General features: G+C 45.9%; 1 protein-coding gene and 1 long non-coding RNA gene across 12 annotated transcripts in view; one reads left to right on the forward strand and one right to left on the reverse strand.

Annotated features, from left to right (window-relative positions):
* Positions 1 to 12216, forward strand: part of HOMER2 (homer scaffold protein 2) — a 133404-nt gene that overhangs the window by 63116 nt on the left and 58072 nt on the right. The gene's annotated exons all lie outside the window — the stretch shown is intronic.
* The window catches only part of LOC129137161 (uncharacterized), a 51563-nt gene that overhangs the window by 20838 nt on the left and 18509 nt on the right, over positions 1 to 12216 (reverse strand). For 2 of the 3 annotated variants that reach the window (XR_008539392.2, XR_008539393.2), the window contains exons 3-4: positions 6087 to 6138; positions 4065 to 4137 (exon numbers count right to left, since the gene is read on the reverse strand). This is a non-coding gene — a long non-coding RNA (uncharacterized LOC129137161). The remainder of the gene's footprint in view (positions 1 to 4064; positions 4138 to 6086; positions 6139 to 12216) is intronic. The other variant, XR_010151478.1, reaches the window with a different exon arrangement.

The following is a 12216-nucleotide window of genomic DNA, read 5'->3' on the forward strand; positions in this document are numbered from 1 at the left end:
GAGACGGACTCTTGCTCTGTCACTCAAGCTGGAGTGCAATGGCGTGATCTCAGCTCACTGCAACCTCCACCTCCCAGGTTCAAGCAATTCTCATGCCTCAGCCTCCTGAGTAGCTGGGACTGCAGGCACGTGTCACCAGACCCCTCTAATTTTTTGTATTTTTAGTAGAGATGGGGTTTCACCATGTTGGCCAGGCTGGTCTCGAACTCCTGACCTCAGGTGATGCCCCTGCCTCAGCCTCCCAAAGTGTTGGGATTATAGGTGTGAGCCACTGCACCTGGCCCAAGCACCTCTTTTATCAAGGCACTACAGGGGCCCCAGAAATGAAAACCTGATCCCTACCCAAGGGGACTTGCAGCCCAATTTGGGGGGAACACATCTCTAGCTACCCAAAGATGAGCCTGAATAACATATGAGGGCCACGAGTGAGGTATAGAGAGAGCTGGTATCCAGGGAGAGAACCCAGTCTGGTGTTGGAGCCAGGTGCCTCTGATGGAAGAGGTGACCAATTTGCACTTTGCCCTGAAGGGTGGTAGGATTCTGACCTGGGGATGGTGGGCTCAGTGCAGTGGTGACATGAGCAGGGGGCATTCTGGAGGAAGGCACAGCTCCTCGGAAAGCACAGGTATGGGGTGAGCAGGGACGTCTGTTAAGCCTGTAGGTTGGGTGCAGGGATTGATAGGGAGGAGATGACAAAGTTAGGTGGAGACAAAGGCTGAGTGAGGACTTGGATTTTGGCTCAGAAGGCTGCCTTCACAACCTGTTTATGAATAGCTGGACAGGCGGACACCTGTGGTTGGTTTGAATGGAGTGCAGTTGGCCCTGTGTAGTACAAGGGAATCAAGCATAAAAAAAGGCTCCCTTCACTTGTGTCTCACTTGTTTGAGGTTCACAAGGGCTAACTTTCTATTGAATGTGGCCTCTCTCGGCTTCTTCCGAGCCAGCATATACCTAGTGCCGCTGGGCTCTGTAAAGCTGTGGACACAAACTATTTTTGTGCTCCTTCAAATGCCCATGTTTATTTTTAAACTTGAGCCTTTGTAAAGCAGGGAGGTATCATGCAGGCTTTACTTTTGAGTAAAAAGGTTCTCTTGGGCTGATAGAACCTGCAAAAAGCGTTCTTGATTTAGAGTTGTGCATTCTCTTAATGCCTCAATGCCTGTAGTCTGGCATTATAGGGAAGGCCATGGAACTCATTTGCTTTAAAACAAATCCTGGAAAGAGGAAACCCCACATATGTTTGCCAGTTCCTTAAAGTGTCCTGGCAGATCTGTGTCAGGGGCAGTGGTGCTCATACAAGGAAGGTCTTTCAGTGTTGGAGGTGGGGTGGGTGTGACAAGCTGGGATGTAAATCTGAATGTGCCAAGCCCACCTCCAATCTCCCACCAATAGGAGCCCTTGGACAAGGAGCTTAGAATAGAATATCTGTTATCTTTTAAGCATATGCAAGTTATAACTGAAAAATGAATGAGATTAACTTAATGTTCAAGATGGAGGATTCAGCACTTGTGCTTATTTATACCTTCTCTCCCCAGAACCCATTAAAATGATAATAAGGAGATTATGAAAAGTATAATCCCAGGACAGCAAAATGAATGGGAGGGAATTATCAGTAGTTGAGAGATTACAATAAATTTCTGGACCATAGAAAGCTAGTGGAGGAAAGGCAGTGTCAGAAATATAGCACAGAGGAGACCAGAGCCCAGAGTCTGAGTGGAGGGGCCACAGGGAGTTGGGGTAGCTGACCAGTCTGCCCTGCACAACCCCAGAGACCCTCTGAACCGAGTCTGCAGGTCCAGCAAGGGCAGGAGTGAGAAGTGGCGCTGAAGCTGGGGCTTTAATTGGAAGTCTCAGGTGATACTAGGTGATACTCCTGCCACAGGGACACTGTGCATATCAGCGGGATGGGGGACGAGTGGACTCCACTGGCAGAGCCAAGACTGGGAGTGTGGATGTTGGCATTCTAGAATAAAGTCTTCCTTGGTCTGGCGTGCATCCAGGGTAGGTGGATGGTATTTGGAAGCATGGTATCAGCTCAGATCAGCGTGGGGAAAGGGGGAAAGTGTGACGTGCTCCAGCACCAAGGAGTCCGGAAGAGGAGGAGGAGTCAGCAGAAGCAGCTTCTCATCAGATAAGATGACAGGAGAAGAGTGGAGCAAGGCCTGCACAGTGGCACATGAGGGAAAACCTGTTTTTTTTGAGATGGAGTCTCACTCTGTCCTCCAGGCTGGAGTGCAGTGGTGCAATCTTGGCTCACTGCAACCTCCGCCTCCCGGGTTCAAGTGATTTTCGTGCCTCAGCTAGCTGGGATTAGAGGTGTGCGCCACCACACCTGGTTAATTTTTTGTATTTTTTGTAGAGATGGGGTTTCCCCATGTTGGCCAGCCTGGTCTTGAACTTCTGACCTCAGGTGATCTGCCCACCTTGGCCTCCCAAAGTGCTGGGATTACAAGTGTGAGCCACCATGCCCGTCTGAAAATCATTTTTTTAAAAGCCATTTAAAACAATTGTTTTAAGCTGAGTGCTGTGGTAGTCGCAGCTCCTAGGGAGGCTGAAGTAAGAGGATTGCTTGAGCCCAAGAATTTGAATCTAGCCTGGGCAACATAGTAAGACTTTGTGTCTTAAAAAAAAAAAAGATTGTTTTACGCCCAGTGTGGTAGGCTAAAAAATGTCTCCCATAGATATATCAGATGCTCATTTCCGAACCTATGTTACTGTATATGTTAAAGGGTCTTTGCAGATATAATAAGTTAAGGACTTTGAGATGGGGAGGTTATCCTGCATTATCCAGGGCCCAGTGTAATCACAAGTGTTCTGAAGAGAGTAGCAGAGGGAGATTTTACTACACACAGAAGAGAGAAGAGGATGTGAGGATCTCTGCAGAGAGCTTTGAAGATGCTTTCCTGCAGGCTTTGAAGATGGAGGAGGAGGCCATGAGCCAAGGAACACAGCTCTAGAAGCTGGGGAAGGTGGGGCAATGGATGCTTCCTTAGAGCTTCCAACCCTAGAGCCTCTGGAGGCAGCATGGCCCTGGCGACACCTTGGTTTCAGCCCAGTCAACTGACTGCGGATTTCTGCCCTCCAGAGCTGTGAGAGAATAAATTCCTGTCATGTAAGCCCCCAAGTTTGTGGGAATTTGATACAGCAGCCCTAGGATACATCCAGCCAAAACCAATCAAGTACAAGGGGGAAAGTAAAGGCCATTCCTGATGTGCAAGGACTTAAAGTTGACCTCCCGCTCATCTTGAGGATCTACAACAGCAAAACAATGGCGAAGACTATGAAGGAGGTCATGGTGGGGGGAAGTGGGCAAAAAGAATTGATGGCTCCTGGGAGTCCGGTGAGAAGAACTTCTGGACAGATGGCTATGAATGGGCCTCAGAAGCATTCACTCCAAATTACACGTGGAAGTTACTGGCTCCAAGAATAATATCTTGAGGACAGAGACTGGAGCAGATTCCAGACAATGGACAGAGTGAACAAGCTGGAAGATACTAGGGTTATGGGAAGACGGGCTGTGTTTCTTTCCTCGATAGAGAAGGCAATAGGAAAACATCACAAAAATTAAAAATTATCACAAGCATGTCATGTTTCAAATATGAAGTGCACCAAAGATACTGCCTGCTTTTGAACAACTGGGAGAGTGCTAGAAAGGAGAGGCTTCTCTCTGACCTTGATACTAGGAATGTTTTCCTGTGAGTAGCACTCTGCTGTTGACATTGGAACTGTACAGAAAGAACTATAATCCTGGCACATTTTTTGCCTCTGCAGGGAACAATATTTATATAGTCATAAGAATGTTCTTTTTTAAAAGGGTTACATAGTACTCTATTGTGTTAATTGATTGACTTGATTCTTCCTGGTACTGGATGTTCCAATTAATTTCTGGTTGACCTTTTTGTAAATAATGCTCGAACCTGAGGTCAGTTTGATCCGTGAAGCCTCTTTGTTGGGAGAGTTGGATAATTGAATTATTATACTAGTAATGTATGATTATGTATGAGAAGGGACTCCACATGCAAGAATGATGACTGAATTCTGCAGGGAGGTGGTTGATGGCTTACCTAATGACTCTCCCTCACTGGGCTGAGCTGTTTGCGCTGGGCGTCTGGCCAACAGGCCAACCTGTCCTTGATCCTGTATGGACGAGCAACCCGTTGTGACTTCCCTGAGTAAGGCCTGAAGGCAGAGAGGGGTGTTGGGTAGAGCAGGCATGCTAACTTACATGTCTGGTATAAATGAGAGAGACCTGAGCTTGTTTTTGCCAACAGAAGAGATCCAGAAGCACAGAGGGGCTATTGGTGTAATCTAGGTCAGTGTTTCCCAATCTTTTTAGTGTCACGGACACATGGAAAATATGTTTACGGCACCTAGGCAAATGGACAAAACAGTGCCCAGCCCTGGGACTCCTGTGGTCCAGGCCCTGCTCTGCACCCTGAGGGTTGAGATCCCCTTCTCAGCAGGCTACTTCTTCCCAGGACAAGTGACATCTTTGTACAAATTAGAACAAAACGCTTCTTTAAGACACCTTCTGGAAATCTGTGATCTGCCAGGCAGTTGATGTAATGAGTCTGCACGTCTTTCATGATTGACACTCAGAGTTGTACCCTGCACAGCCATTTACGGGGCCGAGTTCAACACACCTGTGGCCCATTGGAGGACACTACTAGGTAGGAGGCTGACAGCCTGGGCTGCTGAGGAGAGGACAGCGAGGGAGATGTTCCTGCTGTGTGCTGGGTGTGAGATTCCCAGGTTTCTGCCATAGTGACAGATCCAGTGGTGTGAGTCACTGAAATAGGGGTGCAGGGAGGTAAGGTGCAAGCATGGGGTTCAGGAGAGACACCTGGGCTGGAGGTACACATTCAGGTGTCATCACATAGACATGTCCTCAAAGCTGTGGAGGTGAGTGTGGAGGGGAAACCCCATGGAGAAGAACTAAGGGAATGAGCCCCCACCAGACCACCCAGCCTCACCTGCTGAGGTGGGGCCTGATACTCAAGTAGGACACGGAAATGAGGCCCTGGTAGGAGAGAAATCTGAGCACTGTGGTATCCTGTCCCGTGGGCACTGTCCCAACATGATCACACTGTCCTGAGAATAGCATCTGCCTGCTCTAGAGGATCCCTGGCAAAGACCTCTGGCTGTGACACCTGAACCCCAGAGCACCATGGCCTGAGTATCTGTACCCTCAGGTGCTGGAGTTTCTGCACCCAGTACTCATCCTGAGTCACTGCCAGTGAGTGCTGTCCGGGAGGGATGGCGTCTATGTATCTCTGTGTCCCTAGGGTCAAGTGTTAGATTTTTGAAGGATTCTTATGAGAGTAGACACTGGGACTTTGATGAGTGTGTAATGCGGCTCGGGCAATGCTGCCTGCTCTTAGTCCCTAGTTACCTCTGGGCCATTTGCTCCAGATCCTGCTCCGAGCTGCTCCTCGGAGTAGATGGTCCAGCTGAGGAGCAGGCTGACCCAGTCCTGCAGGGCTCTGGTCTCAGCAGCAGTGTCGCCCCTAAACTATAAGGATTTGGGGCCCCCACACCTGTCTTAGACCAAATGAGGTTGATTTCACTTTTGCCCTTGACATTGTGGGAAATAATAGAGATGAGTTTTGCCTTGCTGGGCACATGTGATATAATTTTAAAGCCAAATAATCTAGTTTAGCAAGTATTTTGGGCCTACTGTGTGCATAGGCCTGCAGCATATGAAAGGCTGGTGGGAGGCACACTGTTTCCAAGTGTTTACAGCAAGCTCACCATGGCTGTAGAACAATAGGTTTATTCTTCTTAACTAGTTTTCCTTCCTTGAAGACTTCCCTTAAATGCCTCAATCTCATAATATTCTAAACACGTAACTTCTCCCTCTCACATACACTGGGGTTTGCTGCTGTCCCCACGGGGGCGGATCTTCCCCACTTGCACCTTCCTGCATGTGTCTTTGGTATCATGTGCCATGTCCTTGGGTGCGAAGGAAAGGGCTGTTCCAGCAATTCCCCCTGGGGCCCTGGGAGAGGAGGGACAGGTGCCTGTGCTATTTCCCCAAGATAAAGGGCAGCTGTTCTGCTCTCAGCCTGCTCGAGCTGGTAACATACCTTCACTTGTGGCTGGAATCCTATCAATTCTTGAGGCCACCTTGGTGATATCCTGCAGATTAGAAAACCGTTTGGCGGTTATATGTGACTTCTTAGAGCAATGAAATGAGGAAATAAATTACTTTTTCATAAATTCTGCCTAGAAGGGCAAACTCTTTCAATAATGGGATTTATAGGGAAAACGCAAATCAGAAATGGGTACTTCTTGTTCAGTGGGTTAACTGTGAGTTAGAAAAAAACAAAAATTGTAAAATGAGGGCTCTGGGCTGGGTGTGGTGGCTCACACCTGTAATCCCAGCACTTTGGGAGGCCGAGGCAGGCGAATCACAAGGTCAAGAGATCGAGGCCATCCTCGATCAACATGGTGAAACCCCGTCTCTACTAAAAATACAAAAATTAGCTGGACGTGGTGGCGCGCGCCTGTAATCCCAGCTACTCGGGAGGTTGAGGCAGGATAATCACTTGAACCCAGGGGGTGGAGGTTGCAGTAACCCGAGATCGCGCCATTGCACTCCAGTCTGGCAACAGAGTGAGACTCCGTCTCAAAAAAAAAAAAAAAAAAAAAAAAAAATGAGGGCTCTGGCTCTTTCCAGAGCAGCCCATACTTTGGGCCAAGCAGCTGGCAACTCAGGGCTCAGCTCTCTTAGTGCCAAGTCCCCATCCAGCTTGTGTCATCTTTGTCCCTTTGCCATCTAAAGCTCTTGAGAGTACTTAACCTCTCCCCCTCTGCCGACCCTGGTGTTTGGAGCGCCCTCACACCTGTTCTGTTTGGTCCAGCGGGGTCTGCACTTGACCTTTAGATTGGGAAGCAAGAGACACTGGCCTCTCTCTTGCCTGGATAAGACTTCTCATTGCAGCAAGGCTGTCCGCACATCACATGCATGCAATAGACCTATTCTCAATCCTGTCGGAAGACCCTCGCTTTAGGGTCACTGTTTTGTACCCCATCCCATGTACACACAGGTGCTCAGACAGACAGGTACCAACCTCCCTGGATTCTGAGGCCATGGCTGTCTTGTTTCCTGGGATATTCTTGGCACCCAGCACAGCTCTCCTTTATAGTTGTGGATTAAATATTTGTTAAGTTAATATATATTTGTACACATATTTATAAGAATGGGAGCAGAGGATGGTGCTGTTTAGCAGCTCGCTCTTTTCACTCCACACTCCGAGTGTTGGCTGAATATTTTTGGAATTCTGGAACCCATGAATTCTTTGTTTCCCCCCATTATTTTGTTTCCTCTGAGGCAAGAAGTTTCAAGTGACAAGTCCTTCAAGGTCTGGCTAATTCTATTTGGTAGGGAAGGGGACAGAAAGTTGTAGCTAGGCTGGGACTCAGCAACACTGGGTGGTCTCTTTATTTTGTAACAGTGAAGTATAGAATAAATCAGAATACATAAAGAAAAGAAGACCATCTTTCCATGTGAGCAAATATTTACTTATAATTTTGAAAGGCCAAGTGGTACTTTTCGCACGGATATATCATACTTAATTTAACCAGTCCTCAACTTTGGGGCATTTAGTTTATTTACAGGTTTATTTTTGTTTGTTTGTTTTTGTTTTTAATAAGCAGCTCTTCAGTGACTATCCTTTGGCATAAGTATCTTTGTATATCCTTATTTATCACTTTTGAATAGATTCCAAGAAGTGAAATTGTTAGGTTGAGGAGTATGCAGTTCTAAGGCTTTATTTATCTATTTATTTGAGACAGGGCAGCTCACTGCAGCCTTGACCTCCCAGGCCTAGGCAATCCTCCCATGTTAGCCTCCCAACAGCTGGGACTACAGGCACGTGCCACCATGCCCGGCAAATTTTGTTTTTTTGTTTGTTTGTTTTTTGTAGCAAAGGGGTCTCCCTGTGTTGCCCAGGCTGGTCTTCAACTCCTAGGCTCAAGTGATCCACTCCTCTCAGCCTCCCAAAGTGCCTGGATTATAGGCATGAGCCACTGCACCTGGCAGTTCTGAGGCTTTTGATGTGTGATGATAAATTGCCTCCCAGCGAATTCTATCAAGGTATAGTACTCCAACAGTGGTGTGGAAGAGGCAGACAGTGGGGTTTTTTTCCAGTCTTTTAAAAAAATTATGGCAAAATTTATATAACATAATATTATGATAACATAAACATTACCATTTTAGCCATGTTACATGTGTAGAGTTCAGGGCATTAAGTGCATTCACATTGTTCTACAACCATCATCACTATCTCCAGAATTCTTTCAGCAGTTGATTTTTTTTTTTCATTTAAAAAAATTGAAAAAATTTTCAATTGAGCCTCGAATTCCTGGGCTCAAGTGATCCTCCTGCCTCAGCCTCCCCAGTAGCTGGGACTACAGGCACACACCATCACACCCAGCTAGTTTTTGTATTTTTTGTCACGTTATGTTGCTCAGGCTGATCTCAAACTCTTGGCCTCAAGCATTCCTCCCACTTCGGCTTCCCAAGGTGCTAAGATTACAGGTGTGAGCCACTGTGCCCACCTCCGTCTGTCCTTTAAATGCACACCCTTTGCAGGTTTCTCTTTGGTGCCATTGAGCTGTTCTTCACAGTTGCTCTTCCTCCCTTTGTCCTCCTAAGGACTCAGCCCTGTCATTATCTCTGTGAAGCCATCCCCGACCTCACCAGGAGTTGCTCCCAGCACAGTTTGTTGTTGTTTAGTAAAACACACATAAAATGTACCACCTAAATCATTTGTAAGTGTACAGTTCAGTGGCATTAAGCATATTCACAATGTCGTGTAGCCATCACTACTCTCCATTTCCAGAACTTTTCATCATCCCAAACAGAAACTCTGAACCCATTAAGCAATAACTCCCCATTCCCTCCTCCCCCAGCCACTGGTAATCACTGTTCTACTTTCTGTCTCTATGAATTTGACAATTTGATTCATATAAGTGGACTCATAGAATATTTATTTTGTGACTGGTTTATTTCACTTAGCATATTTCCAAAGTTCATCCATGTTGTAGCATATAGTGGACTTTTTTTTTTTTTTTTTTTTTTTTAAAGATGGAGTCTCACTCTGCCACCCAGGCTGGAGTGCAGTGGCATGATCTTGGCTCACTGCAAGCTCTGCCTTTCTGGTTCACGCTGTTGTCCTGCCTCAGCCTCCCAAGTAGCTGGGACTACAGGTGCCCACCACCATGCCTGGCTAATTTTGTGTGTGTGTGTGTGTGTGTGTATTTTTAGTAGAGATGGGGTTTCACCGTGTTAGCCAGGATGGTCTCGATCTCCTGACCTCGTGATCTGCCCGGCTCAGCCTCCCAAAGTGCTGGGATTACAGGCATAAGCCACCGCGCCTGGCCGACTTTCATTCCTTTTTAAGGCTATTCGATTCTATGTGTATGCCACATTTTGTTTATCCATTTATCTGTTGATAGACTTTGGGTCGTTTCTACTTTGTGGCTGTTGTGAATAATGCTGCTTTGAACCTGGGCATACAAGTAGCTGTTTGGGTCTGCTTTCAATGCTTTTGGGTATATACCTAGAAGAATTGCAGGGCCACGTGGAAATGCTGTATTTAACTTTTTGAGGAAGCACCAGTTTTCCACAGCCCTGTACACGTTTTAAATAAATGACCAGAAAAGAGATGGCACCTGAGAATTCCCAGGGAGCCAGGATGAGGGACTGGCAGTGGGGGATTCTGGAGGAAGGGTCCAGGATGGAGGGACTGCAGCAAGAACATTTCCTAAGGCATGCAAAGCTTGACTGTGTGATCTGCTGTCTACCGTCAATAGTTTACTCTTCTAAGCAGGGGTTTGTGTTGCTTTCAGGAAGATGGCCTGATAGAGTGCTGCTGTTGGGATGAAATTACAGAAGCAAGAACAATAGCAGAAATAGGGGGAGGCAGGCTGTGTGCCCTGGGCCGTAGGCCGTAGGTGGTCAGACTCTCAGGCCCTGCTGGCAGGCACCATTGGTTAGGAACTGCATGGGGTTTCCAGATGCAGAAGAGAAGTTCTAGAAGGATCTGGAGCTCCCCTCTCCATGTAGCTCAGGCTTCTTCAAGATGATCAGACTATATCAGGCAATGTTTGCTGTTAAAAAAAAAAAAATCAGACTAACCTGGAGGCAAAGTAAGAAAAGTAGATGTTCTCCTTGGGCACTGGTGGCTGCTATAACCACCCTCTCCAGGGCACAGGGATGCTGAGCTTTAACTCCATCGTGGCACTTCATACAAGGAGTGAATAGCAGAGTCCAGTATGACATGTTCATCGTCTTTGAAATATGGCCTGCCCACTATCTGCAGGTTTGCTTGTAACTTCCAAGGCTGCACTGCATAAAAACCATTTGCTTTACTGTTACCTGACTCCCTTTTGTCTCTCTACACCCCAGTTTTCTGTGTTTTCAGTATTTCTAAGAGCATTATTTAAAATTTTCCTGTTAATAAGAGACCCTGAAATAGGTAACCTAGTGTGTGAGGTTCCCTCCTTGGGCAGCTGCAACCCAAGGAAGTCATTTGGGGCCCAGAACAGTCACACGCACAGTCCGCCTACTTAGGGTATAGGCTGCCTTCAGATAGGTACACGGTTGTTCCTTTAGAGATGTGCCCAGTATCTGTCATCCTTCACTTCACACCCAGTAGGATGGCTATATCAAAAAGACAGACAATAACAAGTGTTGGTGAGAATGTGCACAAATTGGAACGCTTATACATTGCTGGTGGGAACATAAATGGCGCAGCTGCTTTGGAAGCCAGCCTGACGGTTCCTCAAAAGCTAAACATAGAGTTATCCTATGACTTAACAATGCCACTCCTAGGTATATATACCCAAGAGCCAAGAAAACATATGTCCACATAATTATAGTATATGGATATTCATAGCAGCATTATTTGTCAAATAGCCAAAAGATGGAAACAACCCTAATGTCCATCAGATGAAGAATGGATTAAAAAAAAAGTGATATATCCATACAGTGGGCTATAATACAGCCATAAAAAGAATGAAACACTGATATATATTGACATGGATCAACCTCAGAAATATTACGCGCACTGAAAAGAAAAGCTAGATATAAAAAGCCACATATTGTTTGATTCAATTTATATGAAATGCCTGAAACAGGCAAATTCCGAGAGACAGAAAGTAAGTTAGTGGTTGCTAGGGGCTGGGGGAAGAGGAGAATGATTGCTAATGAGTACGGGGTTTGAGGGGTGCTCTGAAAATGCCCTGAAATTAAGTAGTGGTGATGGTTACACAATTCTGTGAATAAAAAGCCACTGAATTGGGGACTTTAAAAAGGTAGATTTTATGGTGTCCACATTATATCTCAATACAAATAACTTTAAAAATTATTCATTTTTTATGTGAAATTTAAATTCATTTATTTATTTTTTTGGGACAGAGTTTCATTTCACTCTGTTGCCCAGGCTGGAGTGCAGTGGTGCGATCTTGGCTCACTGCAACCTCCGCCTCCTGGGTTCAAGCGATTCTCCTGCCTCAGCCTCCCAAGTGGCTGGGATTACAGGTACTTGCCACCACACCTAGCTAATTTTTGTACTTTTGTAGAGATGGGGGTTTAACCATGTTGACCAGTCTGGTCTCGAACTCCTGACCTCAGGTGAGGTCCTGTCTCGGCCTCCCAAAGTGCTGGAATTACAGGTGTGAACCACCTCACCCGGCCATGAAATTTAAATTTAGCTGAAAGTCCTGTCTTTTTATCTGCCAAATCTGGCAACTCTATACTTGCCAACTGTTTTTGTAAATAAAGTTTTATTGGAACACACACATATAGCCATTAGCCTGAGAGACCAACTGATAGTGTAAATGAAAACATAAACACTCTTTTGAGGTATGTCTGCACCTTTGGTTTTATGCTTTACACTTTTTGTAATTGACTTGGCAAGTTACCAGCTCTTTACACCATGCAATCTAATTTTAAACTAAAGTGATTCCTAGGAAAATAAAAACATCTTTTTTTTCCTAAACTTAAATTCAGAGTGGTAGCCGTACATTTACAACGACTGGCTTCTAGAAGTGGTACTAGGGTACTTCTTGCTGCTACCTGGAAACCTGAAAGGGTAGGTACCTGGGAACCATAAAACCAGTTTGCCAAAACTAGAACTAATTTGCAAGTAAAGGAAAAAAACAAGTCCTAGACTTCTAAGTTTTTAAACTTTGAACAATTTTCTTAAG

The sequence above is a fragment of the Pan troglodytes genome, chromosome 16 (assembly GCF_028858775.2).
Source record: "Pan troglodytes isolate AG18354 chromosome 16, NHGRI_mPanTro3-v2.0_pri, whole genome shotgun sequence".
Classification (NCBI taxonomy): Eukaryota; Metazoa; Chordata; class Mammalia; order Primates; family Hominidae; genus Pan; species Pan troglodytes.